Here is a 17,786-nt window from a genome sequence, read left to right on the forward strand (position 1 = left end):
AATAAAGAAATATCCTTCACAGGTAAGCTAGGTTGTAATCCTACTTTAACAAGTCCTGTAACTAACCCTGATTTTAAATTCACTTTATGCAGATATACAGGCATAAAGGCACTCCCAACACCTCATATATAATTTACCTCACCAGTATCAGACTCTTCATTAAACTTTAACAGACTGTCTAACATCAGTGATTGAAAAGCTCCAGTATCCCTAAGGATTTTTATTGGCACCGGAGTAGATCCTTCTTCCAAAGATACAAACCCTTCAGTTATAAAATGATCATATCCCTTTTTAAATTGGTCAGACTCTAACAAAACTTCATTTGTGTTTATCAAACCCTGTGGATTTACAGGGGTTTCAGTATGTTGAACACAAACATCTGGGACTGCTCCTTCTCTTTCGTTTTCATTTGGAAACAGTTAGCTATTACGTGACCAGGTTTCTTACAATAATTACAAATGGAACCAAATTGTCTTTGCTTCACAGGTTTTCCTTCCTCTTTACTTTTCTCACTAACTTCTGATTTAATTTCTGATTTACTTTCATTCACTGTGTTCTTTTTCTTTTTAAAAGTTCTGCCCTGAGAAAATTTATTCTTATGGATTAAAGCATACTCATCAGCTAATTTAGCAGAGTCCTGCAATGTGTCAATGTCTTTCTCATTTAAGTAGGTCCTTACTTCAACAGGAATACTTCTTTTAAATTCATCCATTAAAATCTGCTCTTTCAATTTATTATAGCCCCCATTTACATCTTTAGAGAAAACCCATCTCTCAAAACATACAGCTTCATCATCGGCAAATTCCAAATGTTTTTTCCACAGATTTCTTCAAATTTCTGAATCTTTCTCTATAAACTTCTGGGACCAATTCATATGCACTCAATATGAGCATTTTCACAATATCATAATCAAGCGCTTGCTCAGCAGTTAAAGCTGTATAAACCCGTTGTGCTTTGTCTTTAATTACACTCTGCAACAACACTGACCATTTCTCTTTCAGCCACGCCGAAATCAGAGCAACAGTTTCAAAATGTTTCACTAAATGGAGGGACCAATTTAATTTCCTGACTAACAACAAATGTTTTTTCTAGAACCAGGATACTGATTCTCAGACTTTAATTCTGCCATCTTATGTTCAAATTCCCTCTGTTTATCCTCAGCTTCTGACCTACGTAATTCCAAGTTTGCTTGCAACTGTTTTTTTTTTATTTTCAGCTTCTAATCGACTTAATTCCAATTTAGCTTGCAATTCATTCTGTTTTAATTCAGCTTCTATTTTTAACTTTTCCAACGCTAATTGTCCCGACTGTAACTCAATCGCTGCTTTACTCACAGGAAACCGATCTAAAACCAATATATCAAACACACTCGAATCTATATACTGTTCCGCGATTTTTCTCTGAATTACAGGCTTTGTTGTATCTTTCCAAATACCTTTAAGTTCCAACCTGGTAGCAATCTCCAATACATCATTTTCTTTTTCGCCTTCACTAATAACTCCGCATCTGGTGAAGCCAGGAAATCTTCAATACTCATTGCTGCCGAATGCCACACACAAGCCAATCAAACAAAAGAATCGAGTATTCCCTTATTCCAAAACACCGATCCAAAATTAAACAAGCATTTAAACTCAAAAATTGATGCAGATCTCACGAGTCCTTAAAAGTTATAACCCTATCCCGGACAAGTGCCCAAATGTTTCAATCCAGCAACAATGAATATACGATTGAAACAGGGTTTTTATAACAAATATAACATTTATTATACTCTGCTAAAAAAAAACAGAAAGTAAACAAATGAATAACAACCGGAAGTCAGCTGCGATACGACAGCTCGAACAGTTCTTAAAGTGATAATGCAAAAATAGTTCTCAGAAGTAGTAATAAGAAAGTCCAAAATTTTACCCAGTCTCTTAGGAGAGACTTCTCGAAACAATTTAAATTCTCTTTCACGTCGTGTTACTGCTGTTCCCAGTCGAAGTATGCTTTGATCAAAGGATTCATGATGAAGAAAATGAAACGGCTTAAAGGCACTGACCTTTCTTTGGCGAAATTTTACCCAACCCTCTATTCTTCTGACAGAACAGGGGTTCCAAATGAGAATCAAACCAGGTCGAACCTGCTTTACCGTCGAAATCAACTTTCTTCGATCATTAACTTCCCGAACTTCAAATAGTCACTCTCCAATGACTGGATTGGCAGTATTATGGCAAAACTACCGGCAATAACCTTTGACTTAAGGCAGAAAGTAAAACTCCACTTTTAAATGAGACTGTGTCATAACATCGAATATGCAGCAACATGGAGTCACTACCAAATTCAACCACGGACTGCCCACGTCACAGCGTGGGGTTCTCCTTTTATACTCGGTTGAAAAAACTATCACTTGACCTCTCACTGGCGGGAAAATGATGTCACTCCCCCATCACAAGACCATTACCTCATGTCCAGCATAGCTTCAATTACATCACGGTCACGTGACAGGTACAAGATACCCACGAGTACGTAATACCTGCTTTTACTCTCAAGATGAACTGCCCAGTTTTTCTTCTTCTTTTGTGGGTTTTTTTTGTGTTTTGAGTTTTTCTTTTCGATGTATATTTCAATTATAAAAGTTTCTTTATCTTTTTTCTTCTTGTTATGTATAAGAGGAGAATCAGTTATTTCTTATTTTATTATATACTATCAGATTAATTTATGTATGAATGTGATAATTTGTATTTTTCCTTCTATTTGAATTGTTATGGATATAGATTTTTGAGACGTTTGTGCTCTTGTTTATATATGCATATATAATTTTTTATTTAACTAATGAAAAGATTGATAACGAAGAAAGAAAGAGATCAGAGATTCTCTCTCCTCGAGGAGTTGCCATGGCTGACAAGCTGCATCAGCCAGAAGTGAGTGGTCTTAAGGTGCCAATAACATTCAGAATTGTGGGAAGAATAGAAAGTGGAATAAAGCAATTTATTAAGCCACTCTCCTTTTTTCTTTAGAATGAAAGACCTGGATCACTGAGGTCAGAGTGAAGTGCTGACATTCCTAGTTCGCGATAAGCACTGAACTGAAGATGAAGTGTTTGCTATTTTGAACGTGCTTGATGGTTTTCTCAAGGAAAGCTTTGTTTTCTGCCAACCAGCCAATGCTCCACTCATGTAAGTAACTTCCCTGTAATTCCATAGGCTCTTAACTTGCTAAGCAGCTTCTGGCGTGTTACCTTGTCAAAGGCCTTCTGAAAATTGCAGTAGATTTGTCAGGCAGGATTTTCTTTTCAGGAAACCTGCTGGCTTTGGCCTATCTTGTCATGTGCCTCCAGGTACTCCATAATCTCATCCCTAACAATCGATTCCAACAACTTCTCAACCACAGACGTCAGGCTAACAGGTCTATAGTTTCCTTTCCCTTCTTAGATAGCAGAGTAAAATTTGCAATTTTCCAGTCATCTGATACAATGCCAGAATCTATTGATTCTTGAAAGATCATTGTTAATACCTCCACAATCTCTCCAGCCACTTCCTTCAGAACTCGAGGGTGCATTCCATCAGGTCCAGGAGATGTATCCATCCTCAGACCAGTGATCTTCCTGTTGTGTACCTTCTCAGTCATAATTTTTACTGTACAAACTTCACTTCCCTGATGCTCTGGAATGTCCGGTATACTGCAGACATTCAGTTCCTCTGCCATCTCTGCATCTCTCATGACAATATCTCCAGCGTCATTTAGTATTGGTCCTATATCTACCCTCAATTCTCTTTTACTCTTTAAATACTTTAAAACAAAAAGCTTATAGTATCTGCTTTGTTACTCGTTGCCAGCTTCCTTTCATAATTCATCTTTTCCTTCCTAATGACCTTCTTAGTTTCCTTCTGCAGGTTTTTAAAGGCTTCCCAATCCTTTATCTTCCCATTAACTTCCTTGTATGCCCTCTCTTGCTTTTACTTTGGCTGTGACTTCACTTGTCAGCCACAGTAGTGTCCTTCTTCACTTTGAAACTTCTTATTTGGAATATATCTGTCTTGCACTTCCCTCATTTTTTGCAGAAACTTCAGTCATTGCTGCTCTGCTGTCCTGCTGCAAATGTCCCTTTCCAGTCAACTTTGGCCAGTTCCTCTCTCGGGCCGTTGTAATTTCCTTTCTTCCACTGAAATACCGACACAATTTCAATGTGAACTTGATCATATTTTGATCACTGTCCCCTAAGGGTTCTTTAATCTTAAGCTCTCATCACCTCTGGATCTTTGCACAACACCCAACCCAGCACACCTGAACCCCTAGTGGGCTCAACAACAAGTTGTTCTAAAAAGCCATCCTTTAGATATTCTACAAATTCTCTTTCTTGAGGTCCAGTACTGACCTAGTTTTGCTAATCCACTTTCATGTTGAAATCCCCAACAATTATCATGACATTGCCTTTCTGACTCGCCTTTTCTATCTCCTGCTGTAATTTGTAATCTCCATCCTGGCTGCTGTTTGGAGGCCTGTGCACAACTGCCATTAGGGTCCTTTTACCTTTATCATTTCTTAACTCAACCCATAGTGACTCTACAGCTTCCAATCCTATATCATCCCTTTCTAATGATTTAATATTATATTGTATACAGAGAGCCACACCACCCACTCTGCCTACTGATCTATTTTTCCGATACACCGTATGTCCTTGGATGTTCAGCTCCCAATGGTAGCCATCCTTTAGCCAAGTTTCAGAGATGGCCACAGAGTCATATTTGCTAACCTGTAGCTGAATATCAAGATCGTCCAGTTTATTTCTTATGCTGCATGCATTCAGTCCAGTATTTGTTGCTTTCTGTTTTAACTGTGTTGCATAACCCTTGGGTATCTTCTGACTGTCACATGACCATGATGTAATTGAGTCCCTGCTGGGCATGATGTAATGGTCTTGTGATGGTGGAATGATGTAATTTTCCTGCCAGTGAGAGGTCATGTGATGGCCTATTTCAACAGGTATAAAAGGAAAATGCCTTGCTGTGACACAGATCAGTTCATGGCTTAATTCGTCAGTGACTCTGTTATGCTACGTTTTCATCTCCTGACGCAGTTTTGTTTTAAAGTGGAGTTTTACTTTCTGCCTTACGTCTCAAAGGTTATTGCCAGCAGTTTCACTACAATACTGCCTGTCTAGTCCAGTTGGAGGGTGAAGAATTTATTGAAGTACGGAAAACACGAAGGATCGAGAAAAGTTGGTGTTGTCGGTGGTAAAACAGGTTCAACCTTACTTAATCTTCGTTCAAGGAACTAGTAACCTGCGTCCGAGATAGCTCCTGCGTTGAGAAAGCAGAAAGAGCTGGATGCAGCATTTCACCAAGGAAAGGTCAGTGCCTTTAAGCTGTTTTATTTCCTTCATCGTAAATCCTTTGAGCAAGGCATATTTTGGCTGGGATCAGCAGTAACGTCGCATCGTCAAGGGTTACTTCAAGGAAAATCTCTCCTAATTGAATGTGTAAATCATTTGGACTTTTGCATTTACTACTTTTAAGAACTGTGTTTGCATTTATCACTTTAAGAACTGTTCGAGTTGCCGTATAGCAGTTCCAGTTAAGTTTGTCTACTTTGGGGGGATTTTTTAGCAGTGTTTTATAAAGTTATTATTTATTTATAAAAAAAACCTGTCTCAATTCTATATTTTTGTTACTGTGTTGTAACAATTGGGGGCTCGTGGGATATTTACCATTTTTGTGCTTAAACGCTTGTTTACTTATCAGTCTGATTCTAAAAGGGGAATACCCGATTCTTTTGTTTGATTGGTTTGTGAGTGGTATTTGGCAGCAATGAATATTGACGACTTTCTGGCATCACCAGATCCAGAGTTATTAGCGAAGGCAAAAAAGAGTGATGTGTCTGAGATTGCTAGCAGGTTGGAACTTAAAGGTATTCCGAAGGTTACACCAAAGCTTGTAATTCAGAGTAAACTTGTGGAACACCATATAGATTTGGGTGTTTTTGATGAAGTGATTTTAGACAGGTTCCCTGTGAGTAAAGCAGCGATCCAGTTACACATGGAACAAGTAGCGTTAGAAAAGCTTAGAATAGAAGCTGAGTTAAAACAGAAGCAATTGGAAGCTAAATTGGAACTAAGTCGGTTAGAAGCTGAAAATAAAAAGAGGGAATTTGAACATGTGATGGTGGAATTAAGGTCAGGTGATCAGAGCTCTGGTTCTAGAAAAAACATTTGTTGTTAGTCAGGAAATTAAATTGGTCCCTCCATTTAGTGGAACAGAGGTAGAGAAATATTTTCAACATTTTGAAACCGTTGCTCTGATGTCAAAGTGGCCGAAAGAGAAATGGCCAGTATTGTTACAGAGTGTAATTAAAGGTACAGCACCACATGTTTATACAGCTTTAACTGCTGAGCAAGCACTTAATTATGATATTGTGAAGCAGCACATATTGAAGGCGTATGAGCAAGCTCCAGAAGCATACAGGGAAAGATTCAGAAATTTGAAGAAATCCATGGAAAAAACTTATGTGGAATTCCCCTACGATAAAGCTGTGTGTTTTGAGTAGTGGGTTTCCTCTAAAAATGTAAATGGGGACTATAATCAATTGAAAGAGTTGATTTTAATGGAGGAATTTAAAAGGAGCATCCCTGTTGAAGTCAGGACATGCTTAAATGAGAGGGACATTGCAGGACTCTGATAAATTAGCTGATGAGTATGCATTAAGCCACAAGAATAAATTTCCTCAGGGCAGAACTTTTAAAAGGAAAAATAATACAGAGAATCAACGTAAACTAGAAATTAAATCAGAAGTTAGTGAAAAAGGTAAGGAGGAAGGAAAACCTGAGAAGGAAAGACAGTTTGGTCCCATTTGTAACTACTGTAAGAAACCTGGTCCCGTAATAGCTAACTGTTTCCGATTGAAAAAGGAGAAGAAAGCAGTCCCAGATGCTTGTGTGCAACATACTGAAACACCTGTAAATCCACAGGGTTCGATAAATACAAATGAAATTTTGTTAGAGTCTGACCAAGTTAAGAATGGATATGATCATTTTATAACTGATAGATTTGTATCCTTGAAAGAGGGATCCACTCCGGTGCCAATAAAAATCCTTAGGGATACTGGAGCTTTTCAATCACTGATGTTAGACAGTCTGTTAAAGTTGAATGGTGATTCTGATACTGGCGAGGTAAACTATATATGAGGTGTTGGGAGTGCCCTTATGCCTGTACATTTGCATAGAGTAAATTTAATGTCAGGGTTAGTTACAGGACTTGTTAAGGTAGGACTACAACCTAGCTTACCCGTGAAGGATATTTCTTTACTATTAGGTAATGACTTGGTAGGTGGACAAGTTTTTCTTGAAGTGCAATTGACAATAGAGTCAGAGGAACCACGGATGGATTCTAACACAGATTCCTCCTGTGTTGTAACTCCAGCTATGGCTAAAAAACTTGATCTGCTGGATGAGGTTGTTACCCATGACTGTTCAACTTGGCATTCTAATTTTGAGAATGTGTCAGAAAGTTTCTTACCTTCATTGTTTGAACAAGATTCTTAGAGTAAGTCTGACCATTAAGATTTGTCTCTGTCTCTGGAAGAGATGATAGCAGAGCAGAGTAGAGACCGTGAGATTATCAAATTAAAAGAACAAGCTCTTCCGGATAGGGAATTTGATAAGGTGCCAGTAAGATATCATTTTGAGAATGGAGTATTGATGGGGAAGTGGAGGTCGCTTACAATTCCTGAATATGATGAATGGAATATTGTTCACCAGGTAGTTATTCCTATAGTTTATCAAAATGAGATTTTAACTTTAGCCGATAGTGTGCCCTTGGGTGGACATCAAGTGGTGAGGAAAACTGTGGACAACATTTTTAAACATTTTTACTGGCCTGGTTTGAGAAAAGATGTGGTGACGTTTTGCAGAATGTGTCATACCTGCCAAATTGTGGGTAAACCTAATCAAGTTACTGCAGTGGCCCCACAGCAACCTATTCCCGCATTCGGTGAACCATTTTCCAAAATGATTATAGACTGTGTAGGCCCATTACCAAAAATAAAAATTGGCCATCAATACTTGCTATCATCTGCACTGCGTCTAGGTTTCCAGATGCAGTACCACTTAGGAATATAACAACTGAAACTGTAACAAAGGCTCTTATAAAATTCTTTACTTATTTTGGGTTGCCTAAGGAAATACAATCTGATCAAGGCAGTAATTTTATGTCTGGATCGTTTCAACAGATAGTTTATCAATTGGGAGCTAAGCAATTACTCTGCATACCATCCAGAATCGCAAGGAGCCTTGGAGAGGTTTCATTCTACCCTCAAGACTATGATTAGGACGTATTGTGTGGAAAATCAAAATGATTGGGATGAGGGTATTATACACTTCTATTTGCAGTAAGGGAGTCGGTAAAGGAATCATTAGGTTTCAGTACATTTGAACTTGTATTTGGGCATACAGTTAGAGGATCTTTGGCCTTATTAAAAGAACTATGGATTAACAAAGAGGTACACACTAATTTGCTGGACTATGTTTTAAAATTTAAAGACAGATTACATAAAGCTTGTAGACTAGATGGGGAAAATTTAAAATCGGCTCAGGAGAAAATGAAAACCTGGTATAATAAAGAAGCTAGGTTGAGGACATTTAAGCCTGGAGATAAGGTGCTGGTGCATTTCCCAGTGCAAACAAATCTTTTACAAGCTAAATTTCATGGTCCTTATGAAATTATCGTTAAAATTAGTAATGTGGATTATGTGATCAAAATTCCAGATCGCAGAAGGCCAACACAACTTTGCCATATAAATATGATAAAACCATATTATGAGAAACAGTCTGCTACTATGACTGTTGTGGTCAATAATAATGAGTCTGTTCTCACTGGGAACATAATGGATGATTCATCTGAAACTCATTCTAAATCCAACATTGTTTCTGTCAGATTATCAAACTCAACCATTTGGAAAATATTGATGAGAAATTAGCGCATTTATAGCCAGAGCAGAAGCAGCAGATGAAGCAATTAATATTTAAATATAAGGATTTATTTCCAGACGTTCCTCGAAGAACCACAGTAACTTCACATGATGTAGATTTTGGAGATGCCAAACCCATAAAGCAACATCCATTTTGGATGAACATGGAAAAATGTGAACTTGCTGAGAAAAGAATTAAATATTTGTTAGAGAATAATATTATTCGACCTTCTAACTCGAATTGGATTTCACCTTGTGTTATGATGCCAAGGTCAGATGGTAGTATTTGGTTTTGTACGGACTACAGGAAGGTGAATGCTGTAACAAAAACAGATGCATATTTATTTCCTAGAGTAGATGATTGTGTAGATAAAATTAGAAAAGCAAAGTTCCTTACAAAGATTGATTTATTGAAATGGTGCTGGTGTGTTCCATTAACGGATAGAGGTAGAAAGATTTCTGCATTTGTAACTCCACCTGGGCTCTATGAATATAATGTTCTTCCATTTGGGATGAATAATGCCCCAGGTACTTTCCAGCAGGTGATTAACTCTGTGATTCAGGGTTGAAAGATACAGGTGCTTATATTTACGATTTAGTTACAGGAAACGATATTTGGAAACTGTTGTTGGTCAAGGTCAGGTAGCTCCTGTTCAGGCAAATGTTCAGGAAATTTTAGCGAACCCCACTCCAACTGGGAAAAAAAAACTCCCAGAAGATTCTGAAAATCTTAGGATATTACCGAAAATTTTGTAAGAGTTTTTGCTAATATTGCCCTTCCATTTACTAACCTCTTGAAGAAGAATGAAAAGTTTGTGTGGACAGTGCTTTGTTAGGAGGCATTTGAGAAATTGAAAACTATGATATGTATTCAACCTGTGTTCAGGGCACCTGACTTTGTAAAACCTTGTAACGAAACCCAATTTCCCCCGGGTTCAATAAAGTATGTCTGTCTGTCAGTCTGTCTTTTTCATTAGCTGTAGATGCCAGCGATGAGGCTGCAGGAGCAGTATTAATGCGAAAGAATGAGGGTGATGATCATCCAGTAGCTTACTTTTCTAAGAAATTTAATGAGCATCAAAGAAGCTATTCGACAATAGAAAAAGAATTGTTATCTCTTGTTTTGGCCTTAGAACATTTTGATGTGTATATTGGTACAACTCAAAAGCCACTCATAGTCTACACCGACCATAATCCATTAGTGTTTCTGAGTAAGATGAAAAACAAAAATAGAAGGTTATTAAGTTGGAGTTTCATGTTACAGGAGTACAATATTTTGATAACTGATATTAAAGGCAAAGATAATGTGATTGCTAATTGTCTATCTCGGTGTTGAACGTACAATGTAGTTTTTTTTATGGAGTGATATTTTAACATTTGTAACACTCCTGATGTATAGTAATTTGTAAGGTGCTGTATGATAACACTATGTATACTGTGTATGTTGTAAATTTTATACATTTGTATTTTTCTTTTGTAAATACTTAATTGTTAAAATTTTGTTCTTGACAAATCAAAGTATTTTGGAGGGAGGAGTTACATACCCCGTGGGTATCTTGTGACTGTCACATGACCATGATGCAATTGAGTCTCTGCTGGGCATGATGTAATGGTCTTGTGATGGTGGAGTGATGTAATTTTCCCGCCAGTGAGAGGTCATTTGATGGCCTGTTTCAACAGATATTAAAGGAGAAAGACTGCTGCGATGCAGATCAGTTCATGGATCAATTTGCCAATAATTCCGTTATGCTGTGCATTCATCTCATGACGCAGTTTTGTTTTAAAGTGGAGTTTTACTTTCTGCCTTAAGTCTCAAAGATTATTGCCGGCAGTTTCGCTACAATACTGCCAGTCTAGTCCAGTCGGAGTGTGAAGAATTTATTGAAGTATGGAATACCCGAAGGATCGAGAAAAGTTGGTGTTGTCGGTGGTAAAACAGGTTCGACCTTATTAAATCTTCGTTCAAGGAATTAGTAACCTGCGTCCAAGATAGCTCCTGCATTGAGAAAGCAGAAAGTGCTGGATGCAGTGTTTCACCAAGGAAAGGTCAATACCTTTAAGCTGTTTTATTTCCTTCATCGTAAATCCTTTGGGCAAGGCATATTTCGGCTGGGATCAGCAGTAACGTCGCGTCATCGAGGAATTCATTACTTCTAGGAAAATCTCTCCTAATTGACTGTGTCATTCATTTGGCCTTTTGCATTTACTACTTTTAAGAACTGTGTTCACGTTTATCGCTTTAAGAACTGTTCGAGTTCCCGTATAGCAGTTAAGTTAGTCGGTTGTTTTCTTTTGGGGGTTTTTTTTGAGCAGTATTTAATAAAGGCTTTTTCTTGTTTATAAAAAACCTGTCTCAGTTCTATATTCTTTGTGTCCGTATCATAACAACTGCACCACGTCTCTATTGCCCTGTAACTGATGCCACTGGCTGTGATTAAGCCTCATCTCTTGCCTGTTCTTTCTATCATCTCTGTTGCATACTATCTTTGATGTATTTCTGTTTTCCACTTCCTCAGCCCTGTCATTCCAGTTACCAGCCCCCGATAAATTAGTTTAAACCCTGCCTAACAGCTTTATTAAATGTGTCTGCTAGGATGTTAGACCCCTTTGAGTTCAGGTGTAACCCATCTTTTGTACAGGTTATACCTTCGCAAGAAGAGGCCCAAATGATCCAGGAATCTGAAGTCCTGCTCCTTTCACCAGTCTTTCAGATACACATTAATTCACCTGATCATGCTATTCGTGCCCTCGCTAGCACGTGACACGGGCAGCAATCCTGAGATTACTGCCCTAGAGGTCCCTGCTTTCAGCTTCTGACCTAACTCTCTGAATTCTCTCTTCAGGACCTCCTCCCTTTCTCTACATATGTCATTGGTACCAACGTGCACCAAGACTTCTAGCTGTGAACCATCTCCCTTCAGAATACTCTGCACCCGATCCGAGACATCCCGTACCCTGGCACCTGGGAGGCAACACACCATGTGCATATCTCTATCAGGCTGACAGAAACTCCTGTCTGTTCCCCTCACTATGGAATCCACTACGACTTCCGCATTCCTCATCTCCCTCTTTCCCTTCTCCACCACGTAATCAGGTTCAATACCTAAGACCCGATCGCTGTCGTCGTCCTCTGTCAGGTCAAACCCTCAAATGCATCCAAAACGATATAACGATTACTGAGGGAGATAGCCACAGGGGAGCTCTCTACTATCTGAGCTCTTCTCTTCATTTCCCTGACCGTCACCCACTTATCTAACTCCTGCAGCCTCGGGGTGACTAACTCCCTGTAGCTCATCTCTATCTCCTGTTCACTCTGCCTAAAAGGCTGTAGGTCATCGAGCCGCAGCTCCGGATCACTATCACTGTCTCTCGGGAGCTGCATCTCAGTGCACCAGTCTTCCAGTCATTACTTTTAGTGTATACTGCACAATTCCAGCCGGTGGCGCTGTTGAGCTACTTGTACTCTTCCCATCAGGTTACTCACAAGATGTTGGCTTTTAAGTCCTTGTGCACCTGTAAATTTGGTAAATTTTGAAGTTCATTTCTTGCTCATTTGATAAAAAGGTCTCCATTTGTATCAAGTATTCAGGAAAATGCTTTTTATTTGGGAAAGTCAAGTATTTTCAGCATTAGGTAGCATCTAGAGAGCAAAGTGGTTGATGCTTCAAGTTGGAAACATTTCATCAAAATTTTTTCTATCCAGCACAGGAGTTCCTGCTGTTAACTGAAGGTCTGTGGACCCAGACGGGGACCCCTGCTTCTTGCACTTTCTGCTTTTATTTTAAATGTCCAGCATCTGCTTTTGATTTGCTTTCTGATGCTTTATTCATTTGTTGCTTTACTTAATTAACATTCTTGTATGGCGGTAGTGTGTTCAGACGCAGCAGTTTCTAAGGGCCATCTAAAGGTGTTATTGTTTCTTAACTGTATTTTTCCCAGTTACAGCCCTGTACATCATGAACTTTAGAATTCTTTAGGTCTACCCCGTCAGTGCGTTGCTTGTTGGCATTGGTGCTTGAAATAGGTGTGCAGTCTAGTACAAAATTATTATCTTGGTCACTTTTCTGAGAAGCCCCAGAAATCTTCAACCTTGTCACAAATCAAATTATCACCACCTTAAAAATATTCAGACTCTGCTTCTCCCAGCTTAAGCAACAATCTTTTAGAAAGTTCCAAAGACTCGCAATTTGAAGAGTAAAATCTTAGTCTCAAAGGGATGTCACCTATTTATTTTTTAAATGGTGGGAACAGGGTCCCTGACATCAGATTATCCCATGACAGAAAGCATCTTTATTGCATTCACCCCATCAGGATTCCATGGGATCGTGTCAGCAATCTAGTTGCTACCTTCTCTGAATACCAGTGGATGCAAGATTACTCTGTCAAACTCTTCCTTTAAAAAAAATAACCTACCGCACACTGGCTGGTGGATACTCATTGATGATTCTTCTAGAGATCCCCAGAGACAGTTTTGAGTTGGAAGTTTAAACTTTCCATGCCTGTATAGTTGATATATTTCCTGTTGTAACTAGCTGCAGCATTGACAAAGTGTAGGTATATTTTGCTTTTATTCTGCTGACTGAAGAAAATACGGTATTTTGTGCTATAATATGTTGTATTTTATTCATTGAGATACAGTGTAGAGAGGGTCCTTCTGCCACTTCGAGCCACATAACCTCCGACATAACCCTGGCCTAATCACAGGACAATTTACAATGACCAATTAACATACCAGCCGGTATGACTTTACACTGTGGGAGGAAATCCATGTAGTCACAGGGAGAATGTACAAACTCCTTACTGACAGCAGCGGGAATTGAACCTGCGTCGCTGGTACGGTAACACATGCTCACCACTATGTTATCATGCCATTGGAGTAATATGTCAGAGTATCTACTCTGGAAAGTGCAGCTTAAGGTATGAACTGTGCCTTACTTGTTCTTTAATTGTGCTGTATTTCCCCAGGACGAATTGCACGGACCTACAATGAAAAGTGTGTGGTTATTTTGAAGGAGCTGCTGGGCTTGAAGCAGGAACACATTACCTCAGGTACGTCATGCTACCAGCTTTCAGCATTTGCTCAGGGTTGCAAGCATCTCACTAACTTCCCCTCTGCTTTTAGCTGTCATTCAGACATTTCGTGACCTGGTATGGCTGTATCCCGCTTGTACAGTGACTGTGTGTGAAGCACTACCAGGATATGAGGAATACATCAAAGATGGTGAGGTAAGTTGGTGGGGATGAAGTAGCCATATTCAATAAGGTGGTCTGTGTTCACCTTCATTCATGGTACTGAGCCATGCAGACCTGAGATGACCAGGTTCATCCTCTTCGCTGATTCCAGACAAGTCATTGCATTTTGTTCACGAATAAACACTTCTCGGGCTTCAAGCTGGGTATAGACATCGATTATAACTGACATCTCGATGACAAACTCTGCCATCATGTTCAGGGATGACGCCTGGACATGTCTAGTCCTGATTTATTTATACCCCCACAGTAGGCCTTCCTGATTGGTTAGTCCTCATCCAATCAGGTTTTCGCTCTCCTACCTTGCTTACAGTCGAATTTCAGTTCTTACTTGGAATGAGACCTTTATCTTTGTTAAAATTGTTTTCACCTAGTTTCAGTTCAGTGGCTTTTTTTAACCAGGCGGTCACAAACGCCATTGATACAGAAAATTAGTTTTGTGCTGTTGAAGTGAATCCTATTGCCATTGCAAATGCATTGTTTTGCTACTGTCATTTTCTCCGGGTAACCCAAACAAATACATGTCCTGTGCTCCTCGATGAAGGTTTCTACCATGTCTGTTCCGCATTCACAAGGAATCCTGTCAACATCAGCCGACCTGTTTCTTTGTTTGTTGTTCTCAGACCAGGGTAGAAAGGATGAGAGTGGAATGGGTGGGAAAGTTTAGAACTTCTGTTTTCTATGATATTCACTGTCCATTAGTAAGTACTTGATGGTGTTGAGGTGGAGCTCATTTTAATATCCTCTTTGTCGAATAACCTTACATTACTCATTGTGTAGACTTTAACAACCTATATGTTTCAAGTTCAGAATCACTTCATTGCTCGTATGAGAAGCGTACCAGAATTCAGTGCCAAGCATAAAACAAGGGACAATAACATAACAGACAACACAATAGCAACCAACTATTTACAAGGCAATCATGCAGACAGCCATGGGTTATCAACAATATGCAAAACGGTAGCATGCACAAATGTCAATAATCAAATTTAAATATGAACAGATTGAATAATTGTCAACAGAACAAGGAGAGCAGGAAAGACCAATTCGAAGTTTAAAGTATATTGACTGGCTGCATGACTCTCATCACTAACTTTTAGAACACCTTCTAACACAAGTGACTGAGAATCCTCCCTTTCCACTGGTACCCCTTACTCACTGAACCAAGCCCATCTGACACACAAAGACTGCATTCCTTTTTAACCAAGTCAGACTTCTGAGACCTTTCCTGAGTCTCAACACAAAGTTCAGTACCCTGCGAATACACAGGTACCTCAACAACCTGAACACAGGCAAACGAGACAGCTGCCTCTTCTAGGCTTTCAATACTACTCCCAATTTCAAATTCCAGGTTCCCCTGATCCTCCCAGCTATTTCCTGGGAAACTGCCATCCGGAGTAAACTCAACCTTGCGGGCTAAAACAACCTCGTTTGCCAACCCAGCAGACTCCCTCAAAGTAATGGCATCCTTTTCGTCTCGGAATGCCCTTACATCATCGGGAACACACTTAAATCCTTCAATTGCAAACAGTTCTTTCAAGCTATAAAAATCATCAGGCACTGGACCTCCCAGCTGCCACAACTCCTTCTTACTCTCCTCAGCCTTACTATCCTCTAAATCCTGCTGATACAGCGACGGTAAGAAAGACTCAGATAAATCAATGTTTGTCTCAGCAGCCTTTTTTGTCATACTTCTCTGGTCACTGCGCAGGCGGGATAAACTTCAGAATCTATGGGCGGGTCCTCAGCAGCCTTAGGTTTGCTCATTAGTTACACTGCTGAGTACACATCCCCTCCCACAAGATCATTACCGAGTAAGACATCCACATCGTCCATCGATAGTTCAGACTGCACCCCTGTTGTGACTGGTCCGTATACTAAGTCACATTTCAGAAATATTTTAAGCAAAGGTACTGCCTCGTGTCCTCGTGTCCTTCCTGAACTCGGTCTGACCCCTCCTTCCTTAGCGGTCTGTTAACCGGCTCAATGCAGACAGTCGGGGTCGTCGCCTTTCCTTTTCTTTTCTCTTTTTTTTGGAGCAAAACACCTAGATGCTACGTGACCGGTCTTCCTACAATTAAAACACGTTAAACTGGGGAACTTCCCTCCAGACTGCTTCTCGTCCTTCTCTTTTCCGCTAGTCCCCTGCTTACTTTCTGACTTAGCCGCTGGGCTCTCTCTATTATTCCTACTACCCCTCTAGTAGCTCTTACTCGGAGAAAACTTTACTTTGTGAGTTAAAGCGTACTCATCTTCTAACTTAGCAGATTCTGGTAGGGTCTTAGTCTCCTTCTCATTCAGGTTTGCCCGAATGTTGTCAGGGACACAACTTTTAAATTCTTGGATTAGGATCAACTTCCTCATGTGGCCAAAATCCTCATCCACCTTTTCTGAAGAGCACCAACGATCAAAGTACACACACTTCTGATAGGCAAACTCCACAAACGTTTGATTCCAATGCTTCTTTAAGTCTCTGATCGTTTGTCGATACGCCTCAGGCACCAACTCATAAGCCCCAAGTATTGCCTCTTTCACTTCATCATAATCATCTGCGTCTTCCGCAGACAATGCCGAATACGCACTTTGAGCCTTCCCCTTAAGTGCACTTTGTAACAACACAGCCCACTTATCTCTCGGCCACTTTAGATTCATGGCCACTTTTTCGAAATGTAGGAAGTACCTATCAATTTTTGTCTCCTCAAATGGAGGTACCAACCTAATTTCCTGACTAACATTAAACCTCTCCCCACGATCTGCCATGCGATCCTCACGTTGCCATTTCTCCCTCTCAAACTGTCTCTACCTTTCTGCTGCTTTGCTTCCTCTGCCTCTAACTTAAGTCTCTCTATCCTCATCTATTCCAAACGCACATGGACCTCCCCTTTCCCTATAGGAAAGTGTTCTAACACCTCTGACTCAAATTCCTTCACCATGACATAATATTCAGCTATCTTCCATTGCATTTCCACCTTTGTCGTCCCCTTCTTGACCTCCGAGTTTCAAGGCCTCAACAACTGCCCACAATTCATCCTTTTTAGCTTTCCTTAAGCCCGCAGGGTCGGGTCTTGCCAGAAAATTCACAACATCCATTTCTGTTGTTTTCCTTTTGTTTTCCACACAACCAAATCAGATAAGGGAATTTACCCCAATCAATTCAACAAGCCCCCACCCAAATTTTGTTCAAATCCCGGACAAAGGCCCCAATTTTGTCATGTACCCCGTGACTGGGTTAAAGAACCAGCAGAAATGGAAAACACTTTGGAGTGTGGTATTAGTAGTAACTAATAGCGTTTATTAGTAAACTAATCAATACAGTGACATAAATGCAAATATATATGAAACATGTTAGCAATGATATATACAGAATTGTGGAAACAGGAACCACAACCAGGCTCTTTCAAACCTAAGGGAAATGGATACAGTCTTACGATTACAGGCAGAGCAGGATTTCAGAGTCAGGCGAGGCAGGAGGATCCCAGAGGTCGGGCAGAAGGCGGGGTCTTGAGGTTCATGGCTTGGCTCGGGGAGAGCCCCCCCCCCTGGGCAGGCTGCATATGTCCCCGGTAGGGCTGCCACCCAGGTGGAAACACGGAGGC

At 39.9% G+C, this 17,786-nt stretch overlaps 1 protein-coding gene and 1 pseudogene across 1 annotated transcript in view; one reads left to right on the top strand and one right to left on the bottom strand.

Moving 5' to 3' along the window:
* Positions 1-17,786, bottom strand: part of LOC140732511 (AP-4 complex subunit beta-1-like) — an 870,212-nt gene that overhangs the window by 695,018 nt on the left and 157,408 nt on the right.
* LOC140731504 (AP-4 complex subunit beta-1-like) overlaps positions 1-17,786 on the top strand; it is a 97,641-nt pseudogene that overhangs the window by 69,779 nt on the left and 10,076 nt on the right.

Source organism: Hemitrygon akajei, chromosome 8 (genome assembly GCF_048418815.1).
Source record: "Hemitrygon akajei chromosome 8, sHemAka1.3, whole genome shotgun sequence".
NCBI lineage: Eukaryota > Metazoa > Chordata > Chondrichthyes > Myliobatiformes > Dasyatidae > Hemitrygon > Hemitrygon akajei.